The following is a 13,992-nucleotide window of genomic DNA, read 5'->3' on the forward strand; positions in this document are numbered from 1 at the left end:
GGGTACAGGGGATTAAACTGGGTCTCCCCAAAAGTTCAAATATGCGCTTTACTAGTTGAGCCACCTCCCTGCTTTCTACATCGTTTTTAAGTTACAACTCCTGAAAAGTTAAGTGTCCAGACTAGATAACTTTTGATGTGTACAGATCTGTACACAGTATACTGATAAACCAGCTTTTCTGGACAAGGAAATACAAAACATTGGTCTGCACTATTTTTCACTGTCCAGGAAAGGACTTTGGCCAGGTCCAACTCCAAGCCACCAGTAAATGATTGAATGTGTACCTGGCTAGAAGTCACATTAAACGTTAGTGAGTTAGAGCCAGCTGAAGGATATGATTAGCCCTCTGCAAACAGCATCCACACAACTTATAGAACATTCTACATCAAAGCATCTTACTCATATCTCCACAGATTCTCTTCTCTAAACCCATAGATTAATCTGGTTATCCTAGTACAATAACTTAAAGTTTTCTTTTCTTTAAAATTTTATAAATATACATAATGTGTATATTATTTAAATAAACAATGCCTCTTAAACTTGTTCCACTTGTTATACCTTACATAGTTTTATGTGACTCCACCCTCTCTTCGATACATGAAACAGGCATATAAAATCTAACAACTTATTGGCAGTTAACGACACACAGAGTTTATTTATCTCAAAACAAAAATTTTGTGTCTCTTGCTTTGAATCACAATTTAAGCTAGGTTCTAAATCATATGGCTATTTTTACCTATTATTCGGTTATCTCTTCATTGTATGTTATCTCTTATGTGGTGATGTGTCCTAGTAACATACTTTTGACATTTTTCAGAAAATCAAAATTAATTTTATAGTTTGCAATTTGACACTTTCTGTATTCAGCTCTTAGCTGAAATAAATTGCAAAATATTTCCCAGTCTCTTAAAATTTGTGAAACTTGGGAATTGGAGCAATAAAACAGCATGTTTTTCCTTGCATGCAGCCAACCTGGGTTCGATCCTCAGCATCTCATGGTCCTGAGTTGACCATAAGTTATAGCTGAGTAAAGAGACCAGAATAATCCCTGAGCACTGCTCAATGTGCCCCAAAGACCAAAAAAGTGAGAAAATATAATTTGTTAATTATAAGTATCTTAGGTCTCACCTAAAAAATACTGGTGGAATCCAAATCTTTGAGTATGAGCATCATTCTTTATAAAGAACCTCAAAAAAATTCTTAGCTTACATTTAAATTAAATCTGATTTATTTTATCCAGATTTCACATCAAGAACCATGAAAATGGAATTGTGGATAAAATTTCTTTACTTATTTCCAGTGCCAGGAATAGAAACCAGTGCCTCACACATACAAGTCCAATGCTCAATGGCTGAACCATATTTCTAGCCCCATGCAAAGGAGGTATTGGAATTCCCACTTTCTCTCTGATGAGTGAAATGAGTGGAAAGACTGTGAGGTAATTTGATCGAGTTAGTAGCAAAGAGCTAGTATTGAAAGAAATAAGAAAATGCAATATCTATCGAATTGGACTCCTGCTGTTGCCCCAGAAATCAAAGGAGTGAGAAAATGAGAGGGTCATGGGACAAATCTGAGGCCAGAAAATGCCCCTGATAACTACACTAACAACTACCATGACAATGATAGTGAGAAATTATGCCTGTCCTAAAGACAGGCAGGGGATGAGGGAGGAGAAAAATGGGGAACACTGGTGGCAGGAAAGTTACACTGGTGAAGGGTGGTGTACATTCGATGACTGAGACCCAACTACAAACATTTTTATAACCCTGGTTGCTTAAGTTATTATTAATAAAAAAGAAAATGCCCCTTGTTCTGAGGCCAATAAGGCAAATAGATGCACAACTCTGATAAGAAAACGTTTCTCGGGACCAGAGAGATAGCACAGTGGTAGGGCATTTGGCTTTCATGTGGCCAATCCACGATGGACCCAAGTTCTATTCCCGGCATCCCATATGGTCCCTGAGCCTGCCAGGAAGGATTTCTAAGTGCAGATCCAGGAGTAACCCCTGAACGCCACCGGGTGTAGCCAAAAAGTTTCTTTGGAGACAAGGTTTAATAGGACAATAGGTAGGGCAGGGAAACGGGGGTTGGGGGGAGGGAGGTTTACAGCCAATCCCTGCGCAGAGAGAGCTGAGGTTGTGACCAAGGCAAGGAGTCTGTCAGAGAAAGGACCAGAGGAGAGGGAAAGACAGGAGCAGCGATAGTGAAGCATAAACCAGAAATTCAGCCGTTAATTTTTCCAGCGAGGCCATCCAAGAAATGCTTCCAGGAAAGAAACAACAACCCAGGCACTACCCAGCTCCCCAGCGAGGGGAGAGGGGTATATAGCCCCCTGGGCACCTGCCTCTAAACAACAGTTACCAGGGGGTCCTTTTTAACTAATTTTTCTTCCCTTAAAGGGAAGGAAAGAAGGAAAACAAAAGAAAAAGTTTGCTAACTCAATAAATTTGTAGACTTCCTATATTATTTCATTTTTATTTATATTTTCTGAGGCTATATAACTACAATAAACCTTTAGATGTTCTTAACTTCTGGTTCATTAAAAATGTCCAGTTTGGGGGCCAGAGTGATAGCGCAGTGGTAGGGTGTTTGCCTTGTAGATGGAGCTTAGCCAGAAAGGACCTGGGTTAGATCCCCCAGTATTCCCTACAGTCTCCCAAGCCAGGAACGATTTCTGAGCACAGAGCCAGGAGAAACCTCTGAGCGTCACTGGGTGTGGCCCCAAAACCAAAGAAAAAAAGTCCCATTTTCTCTATTAACATCTTTGTCTTGGGCCCAGAGAGATAGCACAGCGGTGTTTGCCTTGCAAGCAGCCGATCCAGGACCAAAGGTGGTTGGTTCAATCCCGGTGTTCCATATGGTCCCCCGTGCCTGCCAGGACCTATTTCTGAGCAGACAGCCAGGAGTAACCCCTGAGCAACACTGGGTGTGGCCCAAAAACCAAAATAAAACAAACAAACAAACAAAAAAAAAACCCATCTTTGTCTTAAAATTAACTTCTTTATCCATGGATCTAGAAATTCTTTCCTTCGAATTTCTTGGGTTTATTTCCCAAGATTGTCAGTTGTTGTCCTGTCTGCTCTATGGCCACCTTCTCTTGCTGGCTGATTATTTTATATCTTTTGGTTGTTGGGTTACACCCGGTGGTTCTCAGGGCTTACTTCTGGTTCTATGCTCAGGAATCACTCCTGGCAGGCTTGGAGGACCATATGGGATGTCGAGGATCAAACCCAGGTCAGATGTCTGCAAGACAAAAGTCTTAAAGATGTGTGTGCTATGGCTCTGGGTCCTCACTGATTATTTTCTAATTCACTTTTGCCAACTTTTGCGTTATATTTCAATAACCTTTCAACGAGGAAAAAACGTATTTACAGAGGCACACAAAAACAACCAATATTGTGTATGAAGACCTATGTCTCAGAGTTATGAACTGAAGACTAGTTGCCAAAGTGGACATTAGGCCAAATAAGTCAATCTATTTATCTACTTGGTGGAAATGGAATCATGCTAGTTGTCATAGTGCTAGATGAACTCCGTTGCCATAGTGATCAGCAGAAGCTCTGTTACCATAGTGATGATCTGCAGCAATGTTACCATGGTGATGGCTCATAGTAATTGCAGAATCTTTACACTGAGAATATTGTATATATTGGGATGAAACAAATTAATCTATCATCAGAGTCTAATTAATAATGTTGGCAGCTTCTGTTCACACAACCCACACTCCAAATCAACTGATGACATTAAATGTTCAATTATATATTTATTTTACACACGCATGCATCATTGTGTATTATCATGTGTTTACTTAATATATTTTATATAGGTACATATATGAATACATATGTAATTCACATATTCCTACCGAAAGGATACATATTATATATAAGTATCCCAACATATACAAAGGATGTTCTAGGTCACTTTTATGCACACATAAGCAAAGACAGCAAATAAAATTATATATGTACATATATAATTCTGGTTTTATAGTTAAAACTATCATATTTACAATTTATAAACAAATTATATCATTCTATAAACATCTTAACTTCCAGGTCAACCTGTTTCTCAGGCTTTTGGGGGGGGATATATTTACTTTTTAGAAGTGTCTTGATTGTACACTACAAATATATCTATGCCATATTTTCACTAGTTGCCTACAGTTTCTGGTCCTTTTTAGTCATTTCTAATCATCTACTGCTAGAAAAGATGTTGCACTGAACATATTTGTATTTGACTCATTTAACATTTAACATGTGCTGAAGATTGTCATTAAGTTATATTTAAATAAACAATTTTAGTGAAGGAGAGTATATGTATAGATGTGAATTTGTGATGTGACTGACATTCTCCTATTTTTCTGAGTGGGAAGTGCACTTAGACAAGCAATCTTCACGAGTTCTAATTCCCCCAGCGCTCATTCAAGTGTGATTTCAAATGCTGGGGTCTTTGATAAATTGAAAAATCATGAAAGTTCTGTGCAGTTTTAATAAGCATCATTATCTGTGATGCGTGACAACTTTTTCCTCTCTGCAACAATTTGCATTCTGTTTCCTGGGCAAAGTCAATTCAACTTTCTGTCACTTTTTTATAGTTGTTCATCTTTTGTTTCATTGGATAATTTTACATATCATGAAAAAACTCTCTTGCCCTGTTTCTTGAAATCCTCTGTTGTGTTTCTGGGTGTTTCTTCCAGTCTTATTCATAAGAAAATAATCTGTTTCTTGTTTTTGTTTCAGGGACACACCCAGCTCAGACCTTACACCTGGCTCTTAAGAGATCTTACACTGAGAGATCACTCCTGGCAGGACTCAAACTGGAGAATGAACTCAAGTCAGCCATGTGCAAGGCAAATGACCTAACCATTGTAGTTTCTCTTTAGCCACCATAAGGCTCTTTTTATGGGGTCAAATTTGCAAGGCAGCACAGAGGATGAGGACTCCAGGTCTGGAGGTAGTTGTCACCAACATTTAGGCTCAAGGCCCATATCTTAGTCTTGCTTATCATAAGTTATCCTCAGTTCTAGAAAGAGCATTAGTGATGATACTAAGAGGTTGAGGGTGAAATGAGATAATTTATCTTGGAACCCAGGCACAGCATTTACTCCAGGAAGTTGCTAAGAGGATGTCAAAATTTAGAAAGACATTTTGACTTTAGTGTTTACTTTGTGTTCTCTGTTCTAAGTTTCATATTTACATTAGAAATTTAGATATAAATGGAAGTTTTATTGGTGAAATGTACTGGATCTGAGCCTCATGTTATTCGTGTTCTCAATGGTTCCTGAGTTCACCCAACACACTTTGCAGGATCACTTGTAAGGTTTTTACGATATAACTTTTCACAATTCCACTCCAATAGGTATGTGCTCATTCCTGAATCTTTTCGACCAATGTGAATACCAATATATCACTTTTCCTACTTATGTATTTCAAGATCAAGAAAGGCAGATATTTAGTTACATCCAAGATTGGTTAGTACTTTTTTAATTCTAATTTTTAATTTTAAAAAAAAATTTTAATTCATGGGTACCTATGGGCTTTCCCCTCCTTTCTTCATGTAAAATGCCACTGAAGGTGTATTTGCTTTTCCTTTCCTTCAGTTTTCGTGATGTCCTCATACCTATCTTTGTGTTTATTTTGCTTTAAGAGAAGAGTCTGGGCAACTTAAGTAACAAATGAACGTCCCATTTCTGGAGGCTGGAGGTCTCAGGCTCAGGTGCTGGTTTCCTGAATGTCTTCATCAGGGCCCACTATCTGGTTTGCAGGTGCTCGTATTATAGTAGGGTCTTCCTAGTCTTAGAAAGACACTTCCTCCCATCCCTCTTTTTTCATTTAATAAATGTTTAAATTTAATCACTGTGAAATAAAGTCATAAATTGTTCGTGACTGTCAGTCACACAATGTTCCAACACCCATCCCTTCATCGTGCGTATTTTTTGCCACCAGTTTCCCTCCCACCCTCCTGTGCCCACAATCTGCCTCTATGACACTTTTCTTCTCTCTTTTCTTCTTTTTTCCTTTAGACACTGTGGTTTGCAATACTTTTAAATGAAGCAGTACCATACCTACCACTTTCCTCTTTCCTACACCCAGTTTTTGCCAAGACCAATCATTTCCAACTCTCATTGTCATAGTGACTCTGCCCTCTCTGCTCTCTCCCACTATTTGTGGCAAGGTTCCTACTGGTCCTCCTGATCCTAGTCTCTATTGTCTTTGAGTATTATTACCATAGTTTTTTTTTTAAATATCCCACAAATAACTGTGACCATTCTATGGCTATTCCTCTCCCTGACTCATTTCACTTAGCATGATACTATACTCCATATCCATCTCTGGATAATCAAATTTCATGACTTAATTTTCCTAACAGTTACATAGTATTCCACTGCGTTGATGTACCCTAGTTTGTTCACTCATCTGTTCTTGGGCACTTGGATTGTTTCCAGATTCTGGCTATTGTGAAAAGTGCTACAATAAACATAGGAGTGCAGCAGAAGCCTTTTCTGCGTTGAGTTTTTGAGCTCCTAGGGTATATTCCCAGGAGAGGTATTGCCAGGTCATATAGGAGCTCAATTTTAGGTGTTTTACATTAAGGCTGGACCAATTAACATTCCCCCTAGTAGTGAATGAGAGTCCCTTTCTCCCCATATTCACACTGTTGTTCTTTCCTCCCTTTTCTTACAAAGGCACTAACCCACACAGGTCCCACCCTTGGGACAAATTTCCTATTGCCATCACACTGGGGATAGAAATTTCAACATATGAATTTGAGAAAGGAGGTAGATTACAAACCTGAACTCCACAGAACTACTAATGTCATATGTCAACTACACAAATGTACTTTGAGAATTGGTAAATACTGTTAAATCTCCACACCAAATTTATTAACATGGATTTTCATACATATCTGAATTGTAAATGTTTTTACAACTTTGATCAGGTTTAAGTTTATTTCTATGCACTTAATTTTTAAAATAAATTTTAAAGTTTCTTGAATATTTTTATTGAATCATCAGGAGATACAGAATTTAAGAAGTTCTTGAACATTTTTATGTGGTGCCATGAATTGACATTATGTGCCAAAGTCTCATATATATGAATCCTGAATCCTGGTCCTCACATGCACTTTAACTTTTTGTTTCTCTATAAGTGAACCTTCATGATATCTTCCATATATGCTCTAATTTTAAAGGTAGAACTTATTCCTTGAATCATGATTTTCTGAGATTTTCCAGGTAGTTGCGTATTTTCAGCATACAACACATTTTCTACTCAGAATGATGTTTTTGTCTTCAGATCACCACACATTCAAGGTATTTGAATGTTATTTAAAAGCAATTTTTCCAATGGATTGACTTACTTTTTTATGTTTTTGTTTTGGTTTTTGGGTCACACCCAGCAGCGCTCAAGGGTTAATCTTGGCTCTACACTCAGAAATCGCTCCTAGCAGGCTTGGGGGACCATATGGGATGCCGGGATTCGAATCACCATCCTTCTGCATGTAAGGCAAACACTACCTCCATGCTATCTCTCTGGCTCCCAGGACTGACTTCTTAAGTACTGATTCTTTTCCTTTAATTATATTTATTCTAATTATTTAGTAAAAATTCTTGGACCAAAGAGATAGTAAGGGTAGCATGTTTGCCTTGTACACAGTTGACCTGGGTTCGATTCCCCCGTACCCCAGATGATTCCCTGAGAACCACCAGGAGTGATTCCCTGAGGAATCAGGAGTAAGCCCAGAGCACTGTTGAGTGTGATCCCAAAACCAAAACAGCAACAAAAAAATGCTCAAGTATTTTATCGTCATCTCAACTAATTCGGTTTTTTGTTTGTGTGTAGTTCTTCAAAAGTATAATCATATTTATGTATGATCAGGCTGTTATTTGATATGAATTAGGTTAGTAAATGGACTACTATTAATCTGTAATTAAAGAGAAACCCTGTAATTTACCACAACTGGTGGACCTGATGACACTGTCCAGAAACGAAATAAAAAAGAAAAATACAAATCCTGAAAATTGGGATGGTCTCTTTTTTTTGCATTCAATATACCCAATTAATAAAAAATAAGTTTGAAAAAGAATGACTGGATAGGATCAATTTACAAGGGACTTGAAGGGAGTCATATTTAGAGGCTGGGCTGGCTGGATACTAAGGATGACTCTACTTCCACAACTTGTTCTCGTCTTCTCGAATGCTTGTTCCAGTTGCTGAGATATGTTCTCACTTAATATAGAGAATCTAAAAAATACAATTTTATGGAAACAATAGACAAATGGCTCCTAAGGGCTGGAAGGAGGTTGAAAATAAAGGTGAAGGGGGGCCAGAAGAGATAAAATTCAAGTTAGGAGTAAGGTGGGGGGAAATAAAGAACACCATAAAGGACACACTGTCAAACTATATGGGGACTATATATAGTTGACATTCCATGTCAACTGTCGAAAGATGTGGATAACCTGAATTTTAAAAGTTATAGAAGGCCAGAGAGAGAGAGAGAGTATAGAATGGTTGTACTATATTGTACTCATCTGAACCAGGTTTAATCCTGAGCATCCCATATGGTTTCCCAACTCCTTAATGAGTAATCCCTGCACAGAACAGAAGTAAGTTCTAAGTACAATTGGGATTGGCCTATAAATAAAAATTCAAAAGTTCTCAACCAAACAAGAATTTGTAACTGAGAAGCTGATGATATTGGAACAATCATTTTGCAATATATACACATAGATTAAATCATTGCATCTTATTCCTAACACTTATAAAGTAATAAAACTGTGTTTTTCTAGTAACTATGAAAAATAAAAGAAAAAACACATAACTGAAACTCTATACATTTTCTAATTTCTGAATTGTGTAAAATAGCACTGATGTGATTGGTTCTTTAATAACTATGAGATTGATTCTTTAATAACTAAAAAATTCCAATGCAACTATGCCTTGATGAAATCTTTCTGGATATGCTGAATGGTAGGCAAGATTTTAATGTATTTTCAGCAAATAATTAATGATATAGTAAAGTATGCTTTTGCACTTATATGAATTTTCTTTTTGTTTTCTTTAATAGAATCATCTCTCTTTTGTGCATTCTTTCATTACATGAGTTTAATTTTACCTTCAGCTTTAAAATAGAGACAACAGTTTAAATGCTCTAAAATTGTATAAATAAACCAGTTTTTATATTCAATTTTTCTTTTAAGTTTTTAATCTTTTAATTTTACTTTCATTTCTTAGTTACATTTCCTATTTTTAGATGTGACTATGAAAATCTGATTTATTTTGTTAAATTGAGGCACAATGTTTTCTCATGTTGGTCATTCTTTTCACTGGAATATATTCTGTCCTTCTCTGGTATTTTCTATTTTTCAGTGTTTTAGTCTTAGGCACCAATATTTATAAACGAGACTGACCCCTACTGGTCTTTATGTAGACTTACAATGGTAACATTCTGATGATAAGGTTATGTGCTATTTATAGTAAATGAACCTGACTTGTTGTCACCATTAGAATGGTTTATTTAGACATTTTAATGTATTTAGAGGGCCTAACCAAAATTATGAAGTAAATACCTTCGGTTCTTATTTGAAGAGTGGAGAATATTACTTATAGTTCTGTCTACTTGAAATTTTCATTAATAATCAACTTATTTTTCATTCTAGATGAAAACTAGAAATTTTTGTGTGTGTGTGGTTTTTGGGTCCCACCCGGCAGTACTCAGGGGTTATTCCTGGCTCCAGGCTCAAAAATTGCTCCTGGCAGGCACGGGGGACCATATGGGACGCCGGGATTCAAACCGATGACCTCCTGTATGAAAGGCAAACACCTTACCTCCATGCTATCTCTCCGGCCCCTCACTTTTGGAATTCTTTTTGTTTTGTTTTGTTTTGGGTCACACCCGGCGGTGCTCAGGGTTACTCCTGGCTCTATGCTTAGAAATCACTCCTGGCAGGCTGGGGGGACCAAATGGGATGCCGGGATTTGAACCACCACCCTTATGCATGCAAGGCAAACACCTTATCTCCATGCTATCTCTCTGGCGAAAGCTAGAAAAAGTTTGTTAAAAATATATTTCATATTTTCAAGCACATTTGCATCAGTTTATCGAGAATTTACCTGAATTCTTGGTAATTTTTATTACTTACTTATAATTTGCTATTTTTTCTGAACTTTCTCTTTTTAGTTAACTTTGTATCTGCTAACTTTTTCAAAGAATCACTTTTGTATTTTCATATTCTCTACCTTAAGGCTTTCCATTTCTTAATTATTTCCAGCCCTTAATTCTTATCTATGTGCATTTCTGTATGTGCTTTGTCATTTCCTTAAAGGTTACAGATTTGGATACCTATTTAATCCTGTGATGTGTGTCTTTGGAAAATGTAGAGTAGCAGATAAAATTAGAGTTTTACTTTAAATCCAGTTGTAATCTGTAGCTTATACTGCATACAATTTTCCGTTTTCTTATTCTATCAGATTAAATGAGTTTGAATCATTCTTCCTAAAGTTACTTTTAAGGAGAGGTGTTAATACTTTCATCTGGATATGTTTATTGTTATTCTGCCACTGGAGTATGCTTCCTATACTATCAATTTCTCAAGTTGACAGGTTCATTGTAACATTAGACACAGTCAAATATTATCAGTATCAATCAACCTCAGAAAACCATGTCTTTAGCAAAACTTCTAACGTGTTCACTTATTTTGGGGGATCTTCCCCAAAATGCCTTTCTCCATCTCCACCCCAAGTCCATCCCACACAAAGAGGTGTTGTATTCCGGTGTGTAAATAAACAGCCCGAAACATTCACAAAGTGCAGTGGACCCTGTAGCAGAATCTTGGGGGCTGGACACATTTCCCTCTCTATCACGGGGGTTTGCTGTGCGAATCTGCAGCATGGGATTCCACTGTTTCCACTTCTCAGGAAAGGGAGCACGGGGCCCATTCATTTTCGACAAAGAGTTCCTGCAGCTGCCAGTGAGACCGGCTCTGGCTCGCCTTCTCCTGAAGTGAGGAGGATCCAAATTCCCCGTGAACAAAAGCTCTGCACCCACCCCCTCCCCGAAGCCTGAGCCTGTGAGTAAAGTTCCCCTTGTTCCTTTGTTCCAACTGGAGGCCACCGTCTTTGTAACTCTGGCGCCACTCAGTGGTCCTGATATCACTATTTTCTCTGTGTATGTGGGTTTTTTTTTTGTGTGGGGGGGGAGGACATCAAGTGATGCTCAGGGCTTACTCCTGGCTAAGCACTCAGGCGACACTCCTTGTTGGGTTTGGGAGGACTTTATGGGGCATCAGGGATGGAACCCCAGGAGAGCCACCTGTAAAACAAGCACCTTACCTACTGTCCTATCTTTTTGGTCCTATGACACCAATTATTTAGCCTCTTACTGAGTAAACTGTTGAAAAAGCCCAAGTTTTAACAAAAAACCTTATCCAGAGCAATCCCTCTGGACACAGCTGTCCCTGGCACTGTTGTGCTTTCTGTATTTTCAGGAAATGATGGTCACAGGCTCAGAGTCACTGAATAGTTTTTATTGGGGAAAATAATAAGCTTTTGTGTTGGTACATAAAGTGCCCCTTTCCTAACAAAATAATAATAAAACAATAGTATTACCTTCACACAAGTTCCAAAGAACTCCCAAAGAGAAAAACATGGTGAAGTGTTAATTCTAGGGCCAGTTTTCCTCAACCCACAAACCTTACTTTCCAGATGTCCACTTTAAAATCAGGCACCTGTGTTTTACATCCTTCATTGAGATCACATCAGTTCTTACACACATCGCCAATCTTGCACTGCTGCACCCATTTCTTGTATGAAGAAACTGAGGCACAAGTCATTTAAGTACCGGCCCCAGACATGACAACAATAAGAATTCCAATCATACTTTCTATGGCCCCTCTATCCCCTGCAAAAATATACAAAAAGTATTTTATCACCTGCCAGTCTTTGTCTCGCTTTATTTTCTATCTCCTATGATTCTTGGATCCAAGGTTAAAATTTAGAAATAAGAAATAGGGTGCTTCACAGAAGTGGCCAATGTGCATTAGAAGATTTTCCACCATTTTTCAGATTTGGCTTAAAACCTCCACATTCACTTTCACCAACTACCTATAGCTAAATTTTAAATCAATTTTGACTTTGTTTTGCTGGAGATCATGTATTTTACATGATGCATTTTACCACTTAGACATGCCCCCATCCCTGTAACTTTTGGAGACTTGGCACAGCAGTCTTTGAGGAAGCCACCACTGGGCCTGGCTGTGGCTGTTCATGTACATCCTCTTCCCTCTGAGACCGGAGCAGCCTTAGTGGCACACACAGCCTTGAGTTTCCTTAGACTCACTCACCCTGTTGGGCAGTGAGAAGAGATATTTGTAGCCTTTAGAATTCAGGGGTCCTGTATTGGCAGGGATCCTCAAACTTTTTAAACAGGGGGCCAGTTCATTGTCCCTCAGACCATTGGAGGGTCTGACTATAGTAAAAACAAAACTTATGAACAAATTCTTATGCACACTGCATAGATCTTATTTTGCAATGAAGAAACAAAACATACAAATACAATATGTGGCCCACGGGCCATAGTTTGAGGACCACTGCTTTAGATTCTTTGAATAAGACGTATCAAGAGCAAAATAATAAGGCAAAGATACCAGTGAAACAGGGTGAGGTGCAAACTCAGAAAACCAGCAAGGAAGGGAATGGCATGATATAAACCCAGGAAACCATCCCTAAGAGCTGAGCACAGGCTCTGAATGCAGGAAGCCAACGTAGTCTCTAGTCCCTGAGCCCTGGGAACAAAGTCCATGCACTGAGTCAGAAGTATCTCCTGAGCACTGTCTGATAACAACTAAAAGACAAAAACAAAACAAAAAAAAGGGGCCAGGACAACAGTACAAGTGGTCATTTGCTTTGCAGTGACCCCAATTAATCCCTGGAACCCCACATGGTCCCTTAAGGCCTGTCAGAAGTGAACCTAAAAGAGCCCTGAGTATCACTGGGTATGGAGCCCTAAAACAAAAATTCTTTAAAAGATTCTAAAAGGCAAATAAGCACCACCCCCAAAAATCAAAGCACATTCAGAAGCCTCAGGAACTAATTGCTGCCAGCTCCCAACCCTAGGGGGTGTCTGGTCCCCTCTGCTTCTCTTGCCTGAGTGACACTGTTTCCAGTCAGAAGGCACATCTCCACCTGGTCACAGATGTGGGGTGAAGGCACAAACTGAGTTCTACTTGTTGGCCCCAGATTTCTATCTCTGGATCATAACTTTAAGAACAGGAAATTTCCTTTCGTATCCTCATGTCACTTCCACAGGATATAAAAAACAAATAGAGCAGAATCCTCCTGACCTTTGGGGGATGTCTACAGTGCCGCAATGGATACCTGGAAACCCAGAGTATACTGTGTACTGAACCCTCTATACACTTTCTTGAATCCAGAGATGGACCCCATACATGTTCAATGTTCACTGACTGACTAATTAGGGCTCAATCATGTAAATATTAATATATTAAAATATATTAATATATTAAAATATATTAATATATTAAAATATATTAAAATATATTATTATTTTATTAAATATATTAAAATATATTAGTGTCCACAGTATTTTGGAACCATGCAGGTAAGTGAAACGAAAGAGAGGTGAAGATCTGGATCTGGAGGGGCAGCAGGATGACTGATTGTACTTTACGCAGGGGTCCTGGGTTGAAGCAGTGATCAGGACCTCAGCAGACAGGCCATCTCCATAGACAGGTGCAGCCTGGTGCCCCAGACTGGACTTTCCACTCTTGGAGGTGGAGACGAGTGCGCAGATGGTGCATTTCCACAGGTCAGTCAGCCACTGTTGAAGCAGATTCTTCAACATGTTCGTCACTTGCTCACTTATTAAAGGTGTATTAAAATTGGCCACTAAGGTGCACAGGAGAACAAAACAGGGGGACATAAAGTATCTAATGCTAACAGATGCTTGGTTCTGGATCACAAAGCTGGGAAC

General features: G+C 38.5%; 2 protein-coding genes across 2 annotated transcripts in view; one reads left to right on the top strand and one right to left on the bottom strand.

The window, feature by feature from the left end:
* SNURF (SNRPN upstream open reading frame) overlaps positions 1 to 13,992 on the bottom strand; it is a 482,133-nt gene that overhangs the window by 362,317 nt on the left and 105,824 nt on the right. The gene's annotated exons all lie outside the window — the stretch shown is intronic.
* Positions 1 to 13,992, top strand: part of MAGEL2 (MAGE family member L2) — a 548,609-nt gene that overhangs the window by 18,250 nt on the left and 516,367 nt on the right. The gene's annotated exons all lie outside the window — the stretch shown is intronic.

Source organism: Suncus etruscus, chromosome 11 (genome assembly GCF_024139225.1).
Source record: "Suncus etruscus isolate mSunEtr1 chromosome 11, mSunEtr1.pri.cur, whole genome shotgun sequence".
NCBI classification, from domain to species: domain Eukaryota; kingdom Metazoa; phylum Chordata; class Mammalia; order Eulipotyphla; family Soricidae; genus Suncus; species Suncus etruscus.